Genomic DNA, 24182 nt, shown 5'->3' with positions numbered 1-24182 from the left:
GCTTAGCGGCTAGGTGGGCTGCCTTTCGTAATTCTTTCCCTATTTTTGCTTCTTCTCTTTTTCTTCGTTGTTCCGTTTCTTTGCGCCACATGCCGATACTATCGAGCATAGTGGGCGTAGTCTTATTTTTCTGGAGCGCTATTTCTAATGTTTTTATTTTATGATCATCAAAGGAACCTATCAGTGGCCACTGACTTTTGAGGTCCGTTTTTGTGTATTTATGCCATAACCTAGTATAGGCAATAGCGACTAGTCCATGCTTGGTGAACATGTCCTTATTAGGGGTGCCTTCCAGTGGAGCTGGATGGTTCATCTCTAATAAGCGGTCCGGGCTGAACAGGCTACCAATCAGTGGGGAGAAGATAGGCATGACGGGTTACAACGGGGACAAAGGTCTGCACTACCTATCTTATCACGGCGGGCAAAGACTAGACAGAATATTTCTATTCTCCGTTGTTTGCAGGCCGTGAATACCTCAAAAGAACCAATATCGAACAATCAATGTTCGGTCAATCAAACAATCAGTGGGGAGAATAAGTGGGTACGACGTGTTAAAGGTTTGCGTTACCCACTCTTTCTCTACCTGCAAAGAGAGACCTTGTTCTTCCCTGTTTGCAGACAGAGAATCTCCAGACAACAATCCACGAACGACAGTTCGGGAAAACAGTGGGGGAGGAAGATAGGCACGACGGATTACAATGGGAACAAAAGTCTGCGTTACCTATCCTTCACTGCTTGCAAAGAGAGAGAGCCTGTTGTTTCTCCGTTTGCAGACGGTGAATCTCCAGAGGGATCAACAAAAGAGTAATACTAGTATTATCGAAATCAAACAATAATTTCTCAATTTGTCGTGTTTACACGACCTTACCCGGACCGCATGGACGGTTTCCTGTCTTCCGAATCCAGTGCCCGATCGTCCTCTATTCTTCGTGATGTTCGTGGCACTCCTGATGGTTCCCAGTCAGGACCGTAGATCACTCGAGAGAGGTCTGTTCGGAACTAGTGAAGGTCGGATGATCGGCTGTCAGATGAGGGTCTATCGGACACGAGCTCTCCCGATCGTTGCAGTCGTTCACTCTGTCGTCTGGACCTCTCCCACTGGATCCACGTGTCGCTGATGGGCCCCACGCTTTGGGACGCCAATTGTAGAAAAAGGGTAGGGCTATGGCCTTTTCCAAGATTTGCCCGGCGCTAACCGCCTCTATACCATTCAAATTACCAAGCAATGAGGCAGGCGTCGGAGACTGGAAGGCAGGAAACAGAAGTTTTTATTCCGACGGAGCAGAACACATCAGATCAGACAACAAGGTATCGTCTCGAGGTGCTCTAACAGCCTCTCTGAGGCCTGGCCTCTTATACCCTGGTTTATGACATGTGAGCATTCTTTATTGCATAAAAAGACTCTTTAAACTTATGAAATGACGTCCCCATAATCCTCGTGTCAAACCCACCCCCACATACATCCACAATAGAGGTCCTCACCCTGCTGATAACAGGAGGGGGCTATCACGCGGCTGAGTGTTCCGCCGATTCTTAGGATGTGTGCGCCTGATCGTATCCCATGGGGTGGGGAGGCCATGATCAATAGTGGGTCCTTTGAAGAGGAGCGACTCCATACAATAAGGGGCAGTAAACGATATCTCCCGGCATAGGCGATGGCCTCGGACCTGTGTGGACAGTCGGACTCGGGGGAAGGGGTCATCAAAGTAGAGGTATTCATGCCGCGTGGACAATCAAGCGCGGAGGGATGGTTTATCAACAGAGGGGTATTCATGGAAGGAGAGGAAGTGCTGGTCAGGCGCGGGCGTGACTCCCAAGGACAGGGTCATGCAGGAGGAGAAGGGTTATGCTCATGTGAGGGAGGGAGGGGGAGCCAGGGTGCGCGGAGGATGCTTGCAGGGTCAGATGAGCGCGCTGGCGATCGATCGTGGACAGGGAGACCATGATACCTAAAATGGCTGTCGTGCACGTTGTACGTGGGTGACAAGCTGGCGCAGATGATGTTCAACTCGTAAACTAAAATTCCACAGTACACTGCTGAAGACAATGCTTTCCCCTCATACACCACACGGGCCGGAGCAATTGGTCTACTGGTAGACCCCCGCTGTTTTCTTAAGATTGCTCCTGAGACTTGCTTGTGGTTGAGGAGCATTTTGGCCACATGGGAGTTCCATTTCATCCTGTTGTTGACCCTAACTACGAAATAGTCAAACGCCTCAACCACCTCTAGTGGAGTTCCATTAAGGGTGAAGTTGTTCCTAAATCTTTTTGACGGTGACAGGATCATTAGCTTTGTTTTGGAAGTATTGATGGTTAGGCCCCTTTCCTCACAGAACAAGCTAAACCTGTCCAGCAGTTTTTGAAGGCCCACTGGGGTTTTTGACATCAAGAGGGTGACATCGGCAAAGAGTAGAGTGTGTGTTTTCTCCCCTGCCAGGACTGGTGCGTCGGCTGGGTCCTCTCTCAGATGGTCTACCACCCCATTAATGAAGAGAGAGAACAAAGTCGGGGCCATCACACAGCCCTGGCAAACCCCCCTATTCACAGCCACCCTCTCTGTCAACTGGCCCTGCTTCCCCCATCTGATTTTAGTGTAATTACCCTCGTGGAGTTTCTTAATAAACTCAAGAAGATAAGTGGGGAGGCCCAGATCTAGTATCACCTGCCAGAGTTTATCGCGGGGCACCAAATCGAAAGCGTTCTTTAGGGCAATAAAGGCCAGGTATAAACTGCCTTTCCCGATGGACACGGTTTTCCAGTAGACCACAAATAATCTAAATACCTGGTCCATCGTGCCCACCTTCTGCCTAAAACCCGCCTGAAAATGAGAGAATATTCTCTTCATCCAGCCATGACCCTATCCTAGAGACAATGACCCTGCCAACTACTTTCTGGACAACGTCGATTAAACGAATCGGTCTGTAGTTGGCAGGTTCCTCTCTTGCACCTTTTTATATATTGTTACAACCTCGGCTCCCTTCCACGAATAAGGGATAGATTGCCCCTTTGCAATCAGATTCATTAAAAGGGAGATGAAGTTGGCCCAAAGCGTAGGATCATATAAGAGTAGATCCCCCGGCAAGCCATCGGGACCTGCGGTTTTTCCTGGGACAAAATAGGAGGATTGTTTGGTTTTTGACAGTTATGATGAGCAATTCATTCAGAGTGAACTATGTGACAGAAGGCAGGAGACCATTGCGTTTTGAGGGGCATAAGTAAAAGCTTGAAATGTTGTATAAATGTGTGTGAGAGCATTGGAACCAGAGAGAGTAAGTTAAAGATGTACCATAAGGAAACAAGGACAATTCATCTGCACTACAAGGACAACTCCTTCCCCACTCCTTCATTTTTTCATCTTTGTCTAGAGGAACAATCTAAGGGAATGTACAAGATTTGCATCCAGTGCAGGCCCCTGCAGGTTGTATATCACGAGGGACACACAGGCACTGCCTACTACACTGCCTCCTTGGAGGTGTACAAGTGTCACAGAAACCCCATAGGCAAAGACCCATGGTATAGAAGGTTTTAGATTCCCTCAACATACATCAAGTGCTGTATTAAGAAGTGCTGCACCAGCTCAGCACAGAGCCAAGAACTTGATGTTTTGTGTTTGAGTTGTCTAAAGTAAAAACAAATACGTTGGGATTTCTCTCTGAATAACTACATGAAGTGGAAAGTTCATACAATAATTTGGAGGAATTTAGAGTTAGATGTCCTAACATTAGACAACACATATGCAAAAACCATGCGCTCGGTTCTGCTTTAAGCCTGCACAGTTGTTTATAATATGCCCACAGAAGATGGCTGATACAAGAAATAGCATCAACAAGGGCAGATAAGCAGAATGGATACCCAGCCTGATGGCACAACTCCCTCAAGGGGTCCCATTTAACCAAGGCCCTTTTATTGTTTTATGTCCTCTGACCCATTGTTTTCATGCAGATGTCTAGCACCAAAGTGCCATTCATGCTAGCTGAATACCGATGACCTTGAGTAAAATTGCAGTGTTCTCAGTGTGTGCATTTTGCTTGTAGACTAACACCTATTTGATTATCTAGGTCAGAGAGCAGCATGCCCCTCTTCATAAATGAGGTTGTTCCCCTCTGACTTGGGAGCCACTGACATAGAGTCACTTGGACTCTCATTCAGCAAGATATTTACTCATGTATATATTTATGTATTGGTAATTTGTAAAGCACTCTATATGTCACAAAAAGCTGCTTCAGATAGTTAGGGGCAACATCCAGGGGACATAGAGAGGGAAGATGTCAGGACTATTCACAATACTCAGGGAGAATTATTGGAATTCATGGTGAAAGGGAGCACTATAAATCAGGGGAGTATGAGTCAGTGTCAATTGGTAAAATAGTCCAACCAAAGTAATGTAGGTTCATTGGGAGATGTCATTGACAGTTTAATGATAATTGACAAATGACACTTAACACAGAATTTCAAAACACTTTGATTCAGTGGTGTCGGGATCATTTTCAGAGTTAGGCTGCTGCCATGGTGCTGATTCCGATTTGCGAAAACCACTCCGAAAAGCCGTACGGAGCGTTTTTCCCATACGAATCGTACCCTGCAACGTCCCCATACGTACGATGAAGTACGACTCATACCGGGAGCAGGACTCCGTACGAATCGTACAAAGACCGTACAACTCTAATCTCCGCACTATTCTCCCTCGGAACGCGCTATACGCGACATACGTACGGTTCGAAGCAGGTTTTCCCGACCCAGCAAGTACGATTCGTTTCGGGTACGCACCGTACAACGCTTTTTTTACGGGAGGCAAAAACGTCCGGAGAAGCAGTGTTCGCCTCGAAACAGGTACGGAGCGGCCCCCCCAGGTACGGTGCGTACACCCCATGTCTTTAGGGGTACAGTGCATACCCCTGCGATCAGGCGGTGTACGCACCGTACCCCATGATCGCAGGGTGTACGCACCATACCCCATGATCGCCGGGTGTACAGTGCGTACACCCTGCGATCATGGGGTACGGTTCGTACACCCCATGACCACAGGGGTACGCACCGTACCCCTGCGATCATGGGGTGTATGCACTGTATGGTGTGTGTGTGAATGTGTGGTTGTCTGTACGAATTGTCCTAACCTGACGTGGACCGTACGAATCGCGTCCTCATACCCCAGTCCGGATCGTACTCATCGGATCATACAGCATGTTTACGAATCGTTCGGTTCACTGTAAGGGTCCGTGTCGTACGGTTTCAGCCTTGCAATTCGTACGGTTTGCAACGCTTCGGACGTATTGACAAGATACGGATCGTACTACTCAATTCGGACGGACGTGTACGATTCGTACGGAGAGGGCTCCGGATACGATTGAGATGGACGCTTTTTTCCCAAATCGGAATCGGCCCCATGTCTTACCAAAGTCATAGGGATAGTGAAAAATCCCACCAACACACAAGGAACAAGTGAAACAAATGAGCCATGCCCATTCAGAAGAAGAGAGGTAAGGGTGTCCTGGATTATCGACCCACATTTATTAAAATCAATTATATCCCTATATTCAAGCACGTGGGTCAGAATTAAACTGTCAACTACGTCAGCCTCAGAGAAAATTTACACCAACCGGGGCTTGAAGCAAGGATGCGTACTAGCCCCGATGTTATTCAATTCATACACGGCAAACATGGGCAAAGCCTTGATGGGAGCATCACTAGCAACTCCCCGTCTTGGGCACACCAAGATTCAATTACTGCAGTATGCCGATGACCTGGTACTACTAGACCACACAAAAATTGGGCTTCAAAAAGCCTTAACAGCCTTGGGCACTTACAACGTAAAAAACAAACGGATCGTGAATGCAGCCAAATCAAAAATAATAATATTTGGTCCTTTTCCGAAGAAAAAAAACGATAACATGGAGGATAGGACAACTGACGTTGGACTGTACACGACAATACAACTATTTGGGAGTTGGGCTTTGTGAGACAGGGCGCCCAGGAGTACATCTAGACAAAATACGGGCAAAAGGGAAAAGTATCTTGTATGCCCTAGGGAAGCTGCATGCAACTCTAAATAGTCCCACGACAACAGCAATCCAAAGAGTATTAAGGGCGAAGCTAATACCATCACTAAATTACGCCCAGCAGGCCTTCCCAGGTAAACTATTAAGCACCCTGGAAAAAATCCACTGCTCGGCCTATAAAAAACTATTCCACCTACCCTCCAGCACCAGAAACACCCTGGTGCGGCTAGAATTCGGCTTGACACAACATAAGCTTGAGGAACTGGCCGCAATTAGTAAACACTTTTACCTCACAACTGCGGCCCGAGAAAACTCACTAAAATCTAGTATAAAGAGCATTTTTCTGGAAGAAAAGAACCCGTGGTCAAATATTCTCTCTTCCGCTAAAGACATCCTGAACCTTGCTGTGGATAACTGGGACCCAGAGTTACTCAACTATGCCACCATTAAAAGCGCAATAAAATGACAAGTCCGGCTTACTGACCTACAAGCATTGGAACTAAGAGGCCTCCATGAGTCCCTAATACTCCCGCAGCTGGCACAGACCTAGAAATCGCACCTCACCCAAGCAGTGGGCAAGGCGGCAGTCAACAGGATTCTAGCGCTCCGACTACACCCTTTGCCCCTCAAAGAGCTTTACTCCACGAGTAGACTTGAGATAATGCACTCTGAATGCCGCTTATGCAATTATAAACAAGAGAGTTTTGCTCATATCCTGTTTTGCTGCTCGGGGCTATCAACCGAGCGTACCCACTATTTAAAGCCAATTCTACTCAGACAAGGAGTTAAAACGATAAAGGAGGCGGTTAACTACCTATTCACAATGGAAATAGTGAAAGACATGGCTGTGTTCAGCAAATTCATCCAACAGGCACGCCGCAAGCTGATGGCCCAGCATAATTAGGCCATTGGCCGCCAATTGTCAAAAAATGAGACATTTCAGCTTTCGAAGAAATGGACTAATGAACTTAGTTTTTTAATCATGTTTTTATTTATTCTTAAGCTCCTTTTTCCTTTTCCTTTCCATTATTTTACTTTTGACATGATAACAAAGTTTACTTAAAGTTTGACGTTATTTAATGGTTTTAAGTAACCAAAAATAAAGTTTTTATTCATTCATTCATTCATTATTCATTCAGGTAAGGGTGTGGCATACAGCCGGTAGTGCATTTTGGAGCACACTGTCGCAAATAGGATACTAAATCATGGTGTGGCAACACACTGTCAATTACAGACAGCACATTTTTCCATTGAAATTACCACTAAGGCAGGTCAATTTCAAATTTGAGGAACCTGGTTCGAGTCTCGGCAATGCCTCTCAACATCCTGTGATTCTAGGCAAATCACTAAATCTTCCCATGCCTAACAAAATAAGTGACTTTGTGTAAAGTAACCGGTGCTCATGTAAAGTGCTCGGATACCTTCCGGTCAAGTTCGCGCTATACTAAAACTCCGAAACTAAAAAAACAGGTCTACCTAGCCCTCTTCAAAGCAATACTACAGGGAGCAGCTAGAGTTGCTGGAGCGAGAAAATCACTCTGTAAAATGGTTCACACTTAAGCCAGAAGCCATTATAAATTAGACTGCCTAACAAACATAGCGGTTAACTTTGGCAGAACAACCAAGCTTATAAACTTTACAATTCTGGTGGACATCTTTCTCAGATGAGGTCAAATAAAATGAGGCTTGAAACACCAACCTTCAAGAATACAACCAGGAACAAGCCTTCTTTGGCAAGGCACCCACAGTGTGGAAGGTTAACCTTTCTTCCCTCAGAACATTACTGAATGTTCAATAAGGAGCTAAAGATAAAGAACTAATGTTTCAGCACTTTTTATAACATTTGTATAGGTATTGTTTATAATTTGCTCCTCAGTTAAGATGCAATAGTTTAAGCTTTAAAAAAACACTTAAATGTACAAGCTATAGTTTACTGAGCTAACTAGAACGTACACTCTCATCATGCCCAGTGTGCTCATCAATAATGTATTTGAGATGGTATCAGTGATGTCGCCAATGACTTCAACAGAGCATGGTGGTGGTACAAGTTCTAGTTAACACAGTAAACCATAACTGGTGAATTAAAAAAAATTTAAGTTTAAAAACTTTGTGCTTTTAGTTTAATTATTACAAAAACTAACTGTAATGTCAATTTAACTGCCAAACAGCAAACCAATACACATTAAAAAAAAAATTGCAATTCATTTTCCCGGTCCCTCTGGAGGCCCTCAGGACTCCCGTGGGATCCCGGTGCCTGCAATTATTGATTTTTTATATTTTTGGTCCAAGTGGAGTACCATTGCCCTACCCCTTCGTATGATATTTTTTAAACATTTTCAGGAAACATGTACCGGGTCCCCATGTCCTGCAATGGCGACAGCACAGTTTATTCTGATGTTGTGGCCCACCAATCAAAGAGTTAAATTGGAATCAGAAACTCAGAATCACAGAGTGGGTGACAGACAGTAACAACTGAGGTGCTTGTAAAAGAAATACATAATCAAAATGTATTCTTGGGAACCGCTAGGTCTCATTTGTGATAAAGAACTACATGTACATGTAGCCAACTAAGCATGAGCGCTTGCCCACGTTTCCTTTTCAGGTAGCCTCTTTTTTAGAAGGGTTGTTAATTACTCATTTATGTTTAACAGGATCACTTCTTGCTCAAGTGCATTTGCACAAAATTGGTGCTCCATTTTCTCTTTTGTTTTTTTATTTAGAAATATCACTGAGTCATGAGAAGGTAACTCGAACAATCATGCTTTTAATGAGATATGAAAGCAGACTTGGATAGTAAAATTGGAATTTCAAAACTATGAAAAGGCTATTGATTTTGAATATTATTTTTATGATGACTAGTTAATGTTGGGTATGAGGTTGTGTATTTATTTATTTGGCCGGTGACGTCCAGACGCGGGTAGGTCCAGCGCTTTGGAGGACCTTCAACTGACTTCTTCCATCCTCGCCAAATTTGCGAGTACCTTGGACGTTACGGTTGTAGCTAAAATGACTCCCCCTTCTAGGTGATCTCCGGAAGGTATACCTCAAGTCCCCTTTTTTCATGTTTTTTCATTCACACAGGACTACGATACGAGTCAAGACTGTAGGGGACGTGATTTTTACTTCACATATCCATACCATCCCCTCAAGAGTGGATGAGAATCCCCCAGTTGTGAAGAAATGCCAAGATCCAACTGGACTATTTAGGGCTTGAATCATCTTTACCTCAAACCTACCACTTTGAGCTGAAGTGGGTATAATTTTCTTTTCTCTGCTACAACTTTTTAGTCAGTTGTTATGTTATGTTATGTTATGTTATGTTATGTTATGTTATGTTATGTAGTGTTTTTTTTATAGTGCACGGCTACCCCGAGGGGTGTCCCGGCGCTTTGGCAAAGAGAACTGAGGAAGAAAACACAACACAGCTACACGCAGAGGCCGCATGAGATCATACAGAAAAAAACAGGTCTTCAACTCCTTTCTAAAAGAAAGGAGACTGTTGGCTTTCCTTAAGGAAACAGGAAGCTCATTCCAACCTCGTAAAGCCAAATAGCGGAAGGAGCGACCACCAATCCGGGCCAGTCTGATAAGAGGAACATCGGCCAGCAAGGCCGACCGTAGAGTCCTCCTCATAGCTTGGGAACCCAGAGAATAAAAAAAGATTTGGGGGGAATCCTTTAGCTATTTTTAACTCACATTTTTTGTTTCCCATCTCCACTCACTATACGCATGCCCCCTTACTATTCTTCAGCTTCACGTCGGCAACCAGAGAAAAACTCTGGCAAAGAGCCCGCCAACAGGGCCAGTTGGGCATTGTAGCGCTGGCACAATGAGGAGCTGTCCAATGATGAAGCATGACATGCTCCGGGGTGTGTGAGGGCCCTTGCTCCTAATTTAAGCTATTCCATTTCTAGTTCCTCTTCTCCATCTGGAACATCTGGTATCCATTATCCATTAATCCTACCTCAAATCCCCCTTTTTTGCCCATTTTACCCCCTCCCCCTCTCTTCCAGCCCCCTTAGGAACTGCTCACATCTGTTCTTGCCTCGGTTTATTTATGCTCATGTGGGCAGGAGTAATGGAGCTGTGAAACACATTTAGTACTAAGAATTGTATCCATATTAAGAGTTGGAACAAAGATATAATGCCCACTTGAGCATGATGTTGTCTAGGATATTGTCACAGGACATTTAAAAAACTGGCTGTTATGATGGTAATATTGTTGATTTCATGAAGCATGAGTTTAATGAGATTGTACATGAGAAAATAAAAAACGATAATTCATGTTTGAAGGAATAATGATTTCTGACAATGTAATTCTGTTTGCTTTGGCACTCAGTAGATGGAGGTTTTCCAAAGTATATTGATGAAACCTGATGTATGTACTTTACGAATTACAGCATATTTTGCAGTACGATCTTACCATTTTTGACCATTATAAAGTGGCTGACGTTTTAGACCTATTTAATGAGGTGCTTTTATAGTTCTCCCGCTCTTCGCTGTTTATATATGTTGAAATGATTATCAAACATTGATTGATTATGCAAAGATTTTTTGTGATATTGCCACGCATGGATCTCATAGTGCAATAAGATGAATTGTTTGTGATACAGTGATTTTGAATCTTATGACAGAGAACGTGGCAGTATTACTATTTCAATGTTTATGCAACTTAATTGCAATCAACGTGACCAAGGCTGGTGTTCCAGCCGTAAAGAGCCATCCATTCATTATCGATACATTATTGAAATAAGTATAAAAAATCGCTTAATATCCTTGGGTTGAGTGTCACTGTCTGTTGCTAATGTTTTTATAAAGGAGCTCTTGAAGGATATATATGTATATTTTACCAAGTGGCAGTGGGCATTGGGTAGTTATAGTTAGGACCTAGTTACCATAGGAAAGGCATTTTTTGATATGCTAATAACTTGGTCACCGCTTGATGAATCTTCATAAAACTTTCCCCAAAAAGTTCCTCAACCTCAACTCCTTCCTTAAAAGTTTTGATGTCATGCATCTAGTGGGGCAAAGAAAAAAGTAGTGTCAAGGAACACAATTTCCCTATGCAATTTTCCATATTAAAATTGAATATAAACACCATGAGAAGCGGCTAAACCGAATTACACCAAATTTTGCAAAAAGCTAGATCTCACTCTAGAAAGCATGCTTTCTGTGATTTAGATTAATCCATTCAGCAATTTTTGAGAAATTGTGGTGTAAAAGCTGTGTATAGCTGGATGGTTAAATTCATGGTACTCTCATGAGAGTCCCATGATCATGCACCTTCAAAACATAGAGCGATCGGATTTGCAAAGGAGGCGTTTTTCCCGTTGGCCACCTCGCTCCTGCATGTTCTCGCGCTCTGATTGGCTAGCCACAAGATGAAAAGAAATGTTTCTGCAGCCATTACAACACTAGATGAAAGTTTTTTAAAAAGAAAATAGGAGGGCAGGTTAGGGATAGCCTGCTTCCCTATACATTTTCGGGGCAGGTGTCCCAGAGAGACCCATCCCCACTTGATTGCAGTAAAAAAATTAATTGTGTTCATTTATTTTGAAATAGAAGCAAAATCACAGTATGAGTCAGCGGAGGCCCGTGCAGGTAAGAGGTGGAGCCAGGTTGGGGGAGGAGGGTTGACAAATGACCAGGAGGGAACATTTTTATAAAAAATTAATTTTCCCTCGTCATCGTCTGTCGAAACTCCCCCCCCCCTACACTCGGCCACACCACTCCTAGCTGCACGGGCCGCGGCTGGTATGAGTAATGAGACTTGCATATGCTGCCCGTTGGCAAAACTCTACAGACACTCACAGAGTTTTAATTTAACTCCACTCCACAGAATTCTGAGTAGTGAAATTAAGCCACTTCCCCTAGCAATTTTAGATTTTTGAACATTACTACAGCCACAATGGCTAAACAAAAATACTCCAAATTTGTTAGAGCCTAGATATTTATCCAGAAAGCATGGTTTTAGTGATTTGGTGTGAAGCTATTCAGTAGTTTTAGAGAAATGTTCCATATTTATAGATATCTGGATGGCTGGGCATACGGAGCACGCGCAGGAGCCTCGCATGTATGCAACTTCAAAAAATTGAGCAATCCAATTGGCCCAGGGGACGATTTATCCTGTCAACTGCTTTGCTCCTGCAGAAGCAAAGGTTCACAGAAGTCATGTGGGATCTTGTGCTCTGATTTACTGGCCACAATCTGAACAGAAATGTTGCCGCTGCAATTACTGGACTTCGGGACTCGGTCCCCTCATCCTGAAAATACCAAACAATAGTGAATAAGGAGGCATGGTAGGGGTTCCCTGACCCCTTGGACCTTGTGGATGGGTGCCCTGGGGTCAAATGTTTTTTGTGGGGGCAATGCGATAATCAAGAGTCCTGTGGGAGCCAGCACTGGCCCCTAAACTGTGGACTCCCTCTGGAACAGAAACAAATAGAAGGTGTTGGTGTCTGTTGGGGTTGGTGGGTTAGCTGCCTAGAGGGGATTGGGCACCTGCAGCCGTGTGAGGTAGGGGGCTGGCTGGCTGTGGTGGAATAGGTGGCCACAGGGCATGCCCTAATGCAAACCCCATGCCAACCATGGTCAAAGGCCATATATAACGGGGGTAAGTATAGGTAGATATGCTAATAAAATATTACTTTACATAAAAAAATACATTAGAACTACCCAGACAAAAACTAAGTTTAAAGTGGCATTATAGTTAGATGTGATAAAAATATCTTATTTACATTAAATAATCCTCAGAAATTCATTATAGTTAGCTGAAACTGTTGGCATAGTTAATTATGGTAATAAAATCAGAATTTGAATTAAAAAAACCTCTAGAAATTCACTGAAAAACAAAGGTTAAAGTGACGTTATAGTTAGATGTGGTAAAATTATCTTACTCTACATTAAAAAAACTCGCAACTTTCCAAAATACCTAAGGTTGAAATGACCTTATAGCGAGGGGGCAATGTTAATATTTTACACAAATAAAAACATTGAAATTCATCAGTTGTACTTACATGAAGTAACTATAATTTATGCACTAGCCATGCACTGTTTATTACCACACATATGACCTTACATATTACAATACTCATGACGTGTTCTGTGATATTGGTAACATCAATGATGACTTCTGACATTACATCAATAATGACATCACTGTGCATGATGAGTGTGCAAGTTATACTTTAATGTCGTTCACTGTACTAACCTCAGAAAATTGGACGACTGAGGCTGGGATTTAAAAATATGATCTGCCCACCAGTACTGTTTTGGGAGCATCCAGTTTGATATATGCTTACGTGGTGACACTTTATCTCAAAAATGTACTTAATGAATATTACATACAGGTAAAACAATCTACATTTAGGAATAACGAACATTGCAGTTTGCAAGGTTCTAACTTGGAACACATTTTCACTAGAAAAGACAAGACAAAGTGATGTTCCCATTTGTTATATACATAAGCTATGTTTTTGTGACTTTTTCTAATTTATTGTTTTGTATTATATTTGTAATGGATCGGATGTTAGACGTGGACGTTCAGTTTTATAAAAAAACATTTCTAGCACAATCAAGGTCCCATGCCTTCATTTTACATTAGATTCTTAACTTTATTTACGTACATCCTAAATTAAATGTACGCATTTGTACCTTTTTACAGAAAAATATTATACTTTTCTGAGTCTTTTCTTTTTCCACACATTACAATTACTCAAATGAAGATATAGCATTTGTTTTTCCATTGTAAATTGGTGTCATCTATTTAGGGTGATTTCGGGATTTCTGAAAGCAAACACACATTAAACCACACTAACAAATTAATGCTACATTCATTTTTCGTACATTCGTTTTTTATCACCGATAAAAAATATTGTTTCAATTATTGCCATGGGGGCGGATGCATTTGTATGCAGTAATGTACACATATATAATACGCTGTGGCTTGGAAAGTTATCAAACAGATTTGAGGTTTATTTCAATTTAGAGAACTTTACCAGGGACAGGGTCAAACATATCAAAAGCTGTCACTTTTCTTCCTTTCTGATAAGTTGCGTTGATAGGTGATTGACATGTTTATGCTGAAAGACTTCAAAGTCAATCAAAAACTGTCAGGTTTCCTTCTTTAGGATGTGAGTCCTTTCTCACTACATACTAATGAAAATAATATTGAGGTCTTGTATTGTTATTTTCAGAATCGCTTTGCTGCTGAACGTCATGGCGGGTTATTGAATTTGAGGTCCTCTTATACTAATCCTAAATAACATATTTGATCTAAAAAAAATAATAATAAAACGTGCAGTGAGAGTATTATGATGATGCCTTCATGGAATAATAGGAAAGGCGAAAAACACAATTATAGCATAATCACAGCTGGTAACCGAAATCTAAGAGAAAACAAAACCTTTATTGAAATGCTAAGTCACTCAATGGACTGGCAACATGCCTTTTCGCACCTTGTGAGGAATTGGAGCTGCTGAAAAACATGACATGAGTGAATTCTAAGAGATGGAGACGAGAACTCTTGTAAAATGCAGGCTATCGTGCGTGTCCTAACATCAGCTGTGCAAAATGTAAAGTAGGACTGAAGGGATATCATTGTCACTAGCTCACACAGGCTGCTGAGGTTCAGTGCGGTATCACAGGTAAACAAGCTGAAAGCATTTTTTCCTTTTGGATTCTGGTGGTTTCCAGGGCTGATGTGATGTCAGCTGGCAGTGGCATGCCAGCATTTACTGTGCTAAGCATAGAGATACGCTGCCAGTGGTGCGTCCAGGGCTGCTCGTGCGTTAATCTGTCCACTGAAGATTTTTGGAAGTGCATCAGTGTGACTTAAGCCGCTCCGTGAAAGGAGATCTGTCGAGTAAAGAGAACTGGCATCGAAGAAAAATGAGCGAGGTTAAAAATGAAGCACCCTGTCCAATTGACATAAAAGCACATTTGTGAAAAACGAACTATTTATTGAACGCATCAGGTCTTTTCTGAGATCACTCTTTGGCAACTAGACCGTAAAGATTCTTATTTTTACTTTTACAAATGATGCAGGGGGATGAGAGATTGGAGAATGAAATATGTTCTTATGGCCTGAGCACTGTTTATAATATGCCTTAGCATGTGATTTACAGAAAGAAACTCATATGTGCTGCCAAAGAATTATTTTAAGGATCTCATACAACATGAGGTGGATAAGGCCTTATCACAGTTCTAATTTTTTCTTTATTAGGACTTGACCACAGACAATATTATCCGTCTTTGGAGACTTATTAATTGCAGTACATTACATATACATAGACTGGGCTTTATGTAAGCCCGTTGCACATGATTGGATGGCATTGCTGTCCATCACACTTCCCTGCTCCTGATTCAATTATTTTTCCCTATTCATATGATTGTACCACATGGGAGCACTTATATCTTGCATTGATGCGATTGGATGATGTATCCCTCCTCTGCTGATACCACATGTTGCATTGCATCTCATGAGAGGGTCTATTTTCTTCCTTTCTCTTTCTCCTTGCTCCTCCCCCACCCCATCTTTCTCTCTATTCCCCTCTTTATCATCCCTCACATCGTGTTTGCTTGCCCTCTATTTCTTTGTACATTGTGCACTAACTGCCATTCTATTGGTGGATGGCCAACTAAAAATGTGTTTTAACCATTTCAAGATTGCTGAAAGCGCACGCACATGCACATGAATACATGCATGGTGGTCTTGCATTTATGGCAGCATGGAATATTTCCAGAAGAACTCAAAAAGTCATACATACTCCCTTTACTGAAGGAAACAAACTTGGACCCGCTGAACCCTGACAACTACAGACCCATTACAAATGGACGTTTTTCATTCTTCAGTCTACTAGGGACCATTGTTCCTCTTAATAGAATTGTTACCCGTAGTCCCTAGCCAATTATCGGGTCCCCTTGTCCTTTCTAAATAACTATGCAGATGACACGCAAATACTCCTTCAACTGGAATGCCCCAAAGACATTGGAAAATCACCAATTTTCAGCTGTCTCAGAGCTGTGGATCAGTGGATTACCTGGAGCCATCTCAAATTGAATGCTTCAAAAACTGAAATACTCATGTGTGGCGATTGGAAACATTACGACCCGCTTGCCACATGACCTGATGAACTGGGATCACTGCCTTAAGTATCGAAGGAAGTAAGAAACCACGGAATGACCATGGACTCCAAGCTGTCGATGAATGCCCAAGTGGATAAACTAGCAAGATCAAGCTTTGCTACTATAAAAATGCTGCAAAATTTTTTCCCTCATTTGGGATTTCCACACAAGGTCCAAGCTACCATCTCCCTTGTTCTGTCCAAACTCGATTACGCCAATAGCCTCTACCACGGATAATCTTTAAGGACCATGAAAAGACTACAACGGATTCAGAACTCGGCTGCCAGACTACTCTTGCATATCAAACCGTGAGACCACATCTCCCCTGCCTTGAAAGCCCTGCATTGGTTACCGGTTGCCAGAAGATCTACTTTCAAGCTGCTTTGTATCACCTACAAAGCAATACATGGAATGGGACCGCTCTTCATCAGGAATAAAATCATCAAACACATTCAAGAAAGGAACCTCCGGTCTAAAGGAGCCTAAAAATCCCACCATACAGGAAAAAAAACATGGGTGGAACATCCTTCTCTGTTCAAGCAGCCAAACTATGGAACTCTTCACCCCTGAACATAAGGTCCACCGACAACCACCTTATCTTCAGAAAACTACTCAAGATTTGGCTCTTCCCCACATAAGCACCATACGCAAACAGAAATTTACAGCATATCCCTCTGTTACAAGCATTTTTTTTCAATGTAGATATGTACCTATCTTTGTGTATTACGTTGTATAAACATGTAAAATAATGATGTTGTTGAGAGAAAAAATAATGATAATAAATAAATAAAAATCATCTTTGGTCTACATGTACATACTTCCATTGTGCATCAATGTTATGTTATGTTATGTTATATGAGCTTGTATAGCGCTCAGCTGCCCCAGCATAGGGGCGTCCCGGCGCTTTCACTCACACAGACCTATCCTGAAAACCACAGCAGGGGATTCAGATACGAGCCAACGACAGAACTATTGTGATGGAAAAAGATAGGTTTTAATCGCTCTCCTGAAATCCAGCAGGCCCTCCACGCCACGGATCTCAAGTGGTAGAGAATTCCATAATTTGGCCGCTAGATAGTGGAAGGAGCGCCCCCTGCTCTATAACGCTTTACGCGGGGGACAATAACTAAATGCTGCCCAGAGGAGCGCAGCGCTCGGAATGGAACATACAAAGTGAACATGTTGCAAAGCAGGCTAGGCGAAGCAAGTTTTAGTATCTTAAATGAAAGACACAAGGTTTTAAACTTAATACACTCCACCATAGGCAGCCAATGGAGTTTCCGAATAGTCTCGGAGATAGAGCAGCACCGAGGAAGCCCTAACAGAATTCAGGCCACCATGTTTTTAGTACGTTGTAATCAAGCAATCTTGGCTTGATTGGCCCCCAAAAACAGGGAGCTACCGTAGTCCAGTCGAGATAAAATCATTGACTTGACAATCAGCTGACGAGTTGCGGGCTCAAAGAATTTTAAGAGAGGTTTGAACCCCCGTAATAAACCAAAACATGTATTGGAAACTTTTTTTGTGTGAGACTGAAAGCTGAGGGAAGAGTCCATCCACACCCCCAAGTTCTTAACCTCCACCTTAGGTTTAGGGGTCTTACCTTACGCCCTCGGCTACCAATGTTCACCCCACAGGCTAGCATTCTTACCAGCTATCAGAACCTCAGTTTTGCTTGTATTTAGCTGTAAGTAGTTAGAAGTCATCCATTCGGACACTGCCATCAAACCATTTCTAAATCTAGAGGCATGCATAGTGGACCCTTCTGTCAGAGCCACCAGCAACTGCGTGTCATCCACATATGAGACGATGGAAAGATCCCACTGCTTGGCGAGTGCAGCTAATGGCTGAACATAAAGGTTGAACAGAGTGGGGCTCAGGGCAGATCCCTGAGGTACCCCCTGTTCAATAGCGTGAGCCTGAGATAGAAATGGTGGAGCAGTGACCCGAAAGGATCTCCCAGACAGAAAAGAGCAGAACCATTCCAGGGCCATACCCGTAATACCTGCCTCCTCCAGACATTGTATCAAGATGCCATGTGAGACTGTGTCAAAGGCGACACTGAGATTCAACAGGATCAGTGCCGCCGTCTGACCTGCATCAAGAATGGTCCGCAGATGCTCAGTCATGGCCAGGAGGGCAGTTTCGGTACTATGTCTGGAACGGAAACCGTTTTATGACATATCCAGAATGTTATTGGATCGCAAAAAGTGGGTTAATATGGGGTTGACATGTGACTCCGCCACTTTCGCTACCCAAGGAAGAAGAGATGTGGGCCTGAAATTTTCGGGCTTAGCCTGATCCAATGCAGGTTTCTTAAGGATGGGGGACACCCAAGCCTGTTTCCACCAAGTGGGCACCAAGGCAGAGGAAAAGGAAGAGTTGATAATCTGGCAGAGTGGGGCGGAAAACAATGAAAGAGACTCTTTAAAAAGAGCAGGCTTTAAAGGGTCAGCTGGGGAGCCTGATTTGATTTTCGTGCTTAGCCTAGTTAGTTCCTCATGAGAGATCTCAGGAATAACCATGAGACTAGAGCTCATGCCTAACCTTAAAGGAATTGGACCAGAGGAAGAGGTCATGGGAGGAAAGGACTTATATATAGCTTGCACCTTTTCAACGAAAAAGGAGGCCACTTCTTCACACTGCAATTGTGAGGTAATTGCAGGCACCAAATTTTTCCTGACTCTAAGGTCTTTTAAAATCTTAAAAATACATTTAGCAGGGTTATAGATGAGGTTAATCTCATTAGTGTAGTAAGCTGCCCGAGCTTTACAGACAGCCCTGTGATATAGGTTAAGCTCCGCCAGATACTGTTTTTTAAATCTAGGATCATACTCTTTCCTCCAAGCACGTTCTGTTTTTTTACATGCCTTCCTTAGCATGGACAAAGAATCATTATACCATGGACTAGACTCATGGATGCGACCCTTAAACCAGCGCGCCGGAATTAGAGAGTCCAACGCCCGGGTGATCCAGTCACAAAACATATCATAGCCTGATTCAACATTATTAAAAAGACTAAGAGGGTCAGCAATAAGGAGAGCATGAAAGTCCTCAAGTCTCAATTTCCGCCACAGACTTTTAAAAACAGATCGAGGAGCAGCTTTGTCAGATTGCTCTGATATGAAAAAAGACATTTCTACCAAAAAATGGTCGGACCAACCCACAGGCGTGGGAATCGCCACTGTAGCAGAGTCAATATTAGAAAAGATAGGATCTAGCAAATGCCAACCGACAGGTGTGGGACTGGGGACCAGTTGGATTAATTGAAAAGCGACAAGGTCTGCCAATAAACTAACGATGATGCTATCTTGTGTAAGCTCTAGGTGCAAATTCAAATCACCAAAAATACTAAAATTAGCGGTTCCTACCGAAAGCGAGCCTACCCGTTCCAAAAAGGAATTAATAAAACCAGTGGCCGAACCAGGTGGCCTGTATACCAAAATGCCAGAGAGAGTCAGGTGAGGGCTCACACAAATGCTGAAGCGAGCACATTCACAGTCCTCCACTCCTTCCTTACTAAAGTGGCAAGAATAACTAGATTTAAAAATCATTGTGATACCGCCACCCCTGGTTTCCCTATTTAGCATACAGATGGAATATTCCGCTGGCAAAGCTAAGTTAGGTTCAGTCATTGTTTCCCCATTAAGCCATGTCTCTGTAAGAAAAAATATATCCAGGGTTTTGTCAATAATGAGGTCATAAATTTCAGCATGATGTTTAACTAATGACCTTACATTAAGCTGCAGGATTTTCATCCGTCGCTGAGAGGCAGTTGTGATGTAAGATGGAGGGAGAGGTAGGGGAGTAGGCAGCACAAAATTACAACATGGGCAGCTAATAGGTCCTGTTAGGGGGTGTAAAGGAGAGGATATACACTGTTTAGTTATGGGATTTAGAGCCATTAGATCCTCCAGAGTAAAAATACGAACCTTAAAGGCGCAACGGCCAGCATTTCTGGCGAGAGGCGATGTAGTGGCGTGGACGGGCGCAGACGGGCTTGCCTTTGGTTTGGTACCTTCCATGTACTTGGATCTGTGTGTCTGTTACTTTTCCCCTGAAAAAGCATATCCAATGCACTACCCTACTTCTCATCCTGTGCCTCTATCAATATCTTTAATCTACATATACTTACCTCCTTTATGTATCTATATACTTTCAATGTAATTATGGACCTACATATTTATCACTTTCTTCTAATTTAGCATTTCCAATGCACTACCCTATTACTCAGTCTATACTTCGCTCAATATATCTTCTAGCCCAACCTTCTGACTCATCTCAAACTTCTTCTACTACTCCTTCCAATGCACTACCCTATCTCTCATCCTATACATCTATCAATATATCCTCTACATCCACTCTCTCACTTATCCCAAACCCCATGCCACTACTATGATTGCCAAACTAACCCTTTCTAGACTCTCTCCTAGTCTATCCCTTCTTGTATCATCTGGCACCTCTTTCACTATACCGATCCCCTAAAACAAACCTTTCTAAACTCTTTCCTCTGAGTCATCCCCTCCAAAACTCCTTTTTACTCATCCAAAACCCCCTCGTATTGCTAAGACCTGAAAAAATAAAAATATCCTTTTCAAAAGAAATTAACAGACTAACATGTTCACTTCTCAAATTCCATATTAAACTATACTAATATACTACCCAAATAATGGAATAACATATCCACTACTCAAATTACTTCATATTTTCTTTACTCATTTTGAACAGTAATCCTTTATGGGTTCGGGAGTGGTGTGCTGCTCGCCAGAAAAGCGATTCAACACCCATCAGGGGTAGCAAGTGCTATATGAATGCAAATCTTTCTTCCCCTTTTATCCCTCCGCTATTCTTCTCACTCCAAGTAACTGACTAATATCCACCATTGAAATTACTTCATATTTCACCATATTAATTCACCACTAATCCTTTGTAGACTTCCTGAATAGAGTGCGTCAACAAGCACTAGATAAATACAAACCTTTGTCCTCCTCTATCCTTCTGCTATCATTCCAAATCCAAATAACTGACTAACCTATCCATCACTTAAAATGTACTAGCATGTTTCACTATACTAATTCAACACTAATCCTCTATGGGTCCCGGAGTAGCGTGCTACTCGCCGAAAAAGCGCTTTGATGCCTCGTCAGGGGTAGTAAGCGCTATATAAATGCAATTACAATACAAACAATACATAATAAATGCATTAAAAGTTGGCTGCTGTGCATGCAAGTGCAGTCGCAATGCCCATCTTTGAATGCATTTTGAATTTCTTTTAAACACTACCCTTAGGAACTTTAAATGTTAGAATGTCAGAAGAGAACAATTCCACTTTCCCACAGACGGCTTCCGTGTGAAAGGTATTTTCAAGTAGCTGAAGATGTTTTTTATTGATGAGGACTCCGGTAAAGAAGAGTGGTTCAAGGAAGGTTGAGTGCAAGTCCTAATGCAATAATCATTGACAAAGCCAATAGTTATAGAATCTGTTTTTCAGTTATAAGACAGATTTTGGCTATGTTATTCCAGAGCTGTTGCACCGCAGATATAGCTAAAGAGGAAGCCCCAGGCACACAGAGTCAAGTAGCATGGAGATGGCAAGCTGAGCTGGAACTGGTGTTGGTCTATGCCTAGGGTCCCGTTGCACATCAATGAGTTGATGTGATCTCCGAAGACAATACTAAAAGAATATGAAGATTTTTATTTACACATTGATGCTGTTATTGTTTCCTGGCTGGGGGCAGTGAAGCCCTAACACACCAGTAACAAATCAGGTGTGTGGTGCAGTGGGTTGCATTTCCATAATGCTAGATGCTTTTAAAACTGTTTTATTAGCATTTTCATTCAGTGAACAATTGGGTTGGCATACGTACCAGCATTCAAGATTAGTCTGCACACCAAAATATGTTGAACTCGAACTAGAAATGAGGTAGAAGTACAGTAATGAGACATCAAAAATATCAACAATAAACTTCACAGTATCGTACTATAGGACCACATGTTGTCCATGATGGGTTATAAAGCATCCTGTACCAATAAACAAATACAACAAGGATCCATTTGTGTTTATCAATCTTTAAATGGGTGGAACTTCACCTAATTTATAATGAGGCCATCCACATTTAAGACTATTATCTCTGACAGAGGAACCATGTCAAAATTCAGCAGACTACATATAAGAACTGAGCATATTGGGCTCAATTTTATGTTAGCTGGTAAAACATACCAAACGTACACATTGGGTAATTACCGATTATGCAGGTTGAGTAAATAAATTACACATGTATTAAATAACATGCTTGCATTTGGGTACCTAGCTTGACACCTAGCTTGCCACTTGCCTGTAGCCTCCAGTTACTGCTTGTTCCAGCGGATCCAGTTTTCCTACCTGGAGTTCCGGTCTGTGTTTTCCCAACCAGGTTTTCCCGCTCATCGATCTTACCACCAACAAAAACACTGCCCACCCAAGGATCTACTTAATTCAGGTCGAAGTGTGACAGTTCAGCGGACTGTGCAGGCGGTGCGCAGGTGGCACACCTAAGGCAAGTCTGTCTGCACCTATCTGCACCTGGAGAGGGCCCAGAGCCATGCTCCCTGGCCCTCCCACCCCGCAGATACACCATTGCCAAGCTCTACACCCTCAACCCTGGATGACACAACAAACACTGCCACAGTGCCAACCCACACTCCACACTAGGACCTTTCACCTGCACCTAATGCCACTACCCCTGTCACAGCACACACACTTTCCCACCAACCAGCCCCACTCCAAACACCGCAGACACACTGTCTGAACAAAAACACCAATTTGCATGTGCACTTCTCAGCATGCACTCACTATGCAAACACATCACCGAGATTTGGAACCTCATCTCCAACCTTACACCCAATGTCCTCTTCCTCACTGAGACCAGGCTCAGCCTCACTCCCTCTCCCAACATCTCCACTCCAATACACTAAGGGATACAAGATCATCCACCCCAACCACATCTACAAGACTGGTGGAGGGATCACCATAATACACATGGAATCTTTCCAATGCACCACCCCATATGACAAAATCACTCCTGTCATGGAATACCTCCGCTTCCAACTGCAAACACACAGCAAAATCACAAATAGGGGCACTGACTAGGTTAAAGATGTGGTGGGGGCATGGGTGCGAAGGGGCTCCAGAATGGATGCTCTTCATGATCGATAAGGTGTCATCTGTGGTGAGGGTTGTCCATTTGAGCAGGTTTGGCTGGGATCTGGAGCATTTGGGTGTGGTGGTTGTAGGTGTAGTGGGTGCGTCCTGCGTTGCAAAGCTGTCATAAATGTCTGTGATCTTGCAGTGGAAGAGAAGAAACTGGCGAGCTTGTGACTGAAGACTTGGGAAGGGGGGAAGTCGGTGGCATCCGTGTTGGGTTTGGCAAATACTTTGTTCATGGTGAAGACTTATTTGCTGTTGTGTGCGTTGGCATTGATACATTCTTTCATGGCCGTTTGGTGGTGGCGGCGATGCACGGTTTTGAAGGCTGGTAGTCTGCTGGATTCTTGCTGCTCCTCTATCTTCTCTCAAGTCATATGCAGGTGTGCCTGGACACTTGGAGGGTGGGGGAGAACCACCTGGCTTTTCGGCGGGCTGTTTGCCGGAGGGTCCCATGGGGGGCCAGTGTGTTGGCACAGTCGGCGAACCATAAGTTGAGGTTGCATGCTTAGGTGTCCACAGAGGTCAGCGATGGTGCCTTACATAGGGCGGTCGCGAATTGGTCTTTTGAGACCTTGTTCCAGCTTCTGCGTGGGTAGTGGTGGGGGCGGTGGCATTGGGTGGGTTTGGTGAAGGAGAAGTAAACGCAGCAGTGGTCAGTCCATTAGAGTTCAGAGGTGTGGCTGACATAGATGTTGTTTCATGAAGAGAAGATGGGGTCAAGTGTGTGTCCTGCTGAGTGTGTTGGGGAGGTGACTAGTTGTTTGAGTTCGATGGTGTCGAGGTTCTCCGGTAGAGCTGAGGTGTTGGGGTCAATGTGGTCGTCCAGGTGGAAATTTAAGTTGCCATGGAGGATGTAATCTGTTGAGGCAAGGGTG

This window comes from Lissotriton vulgaris, chromosome 10 (genome assembly GCF_964263255.1).
Source record: "Lissotriton vulgaris chromosome 10, aLisVul1.2, whole genome shotgun sequence".
In the NCBI taxonomy this organism is placed as follows: Eukaryota; Metazoa; Chordata; class Amphibia; order Caudata; family Salamandridae; genus Lissotriton; species Lissotriton vulgaris.
The sequence above is the reverse complement of the archived record's forward strand: the minus strand, read 5'-3'. Positions refer to the sequence as shown.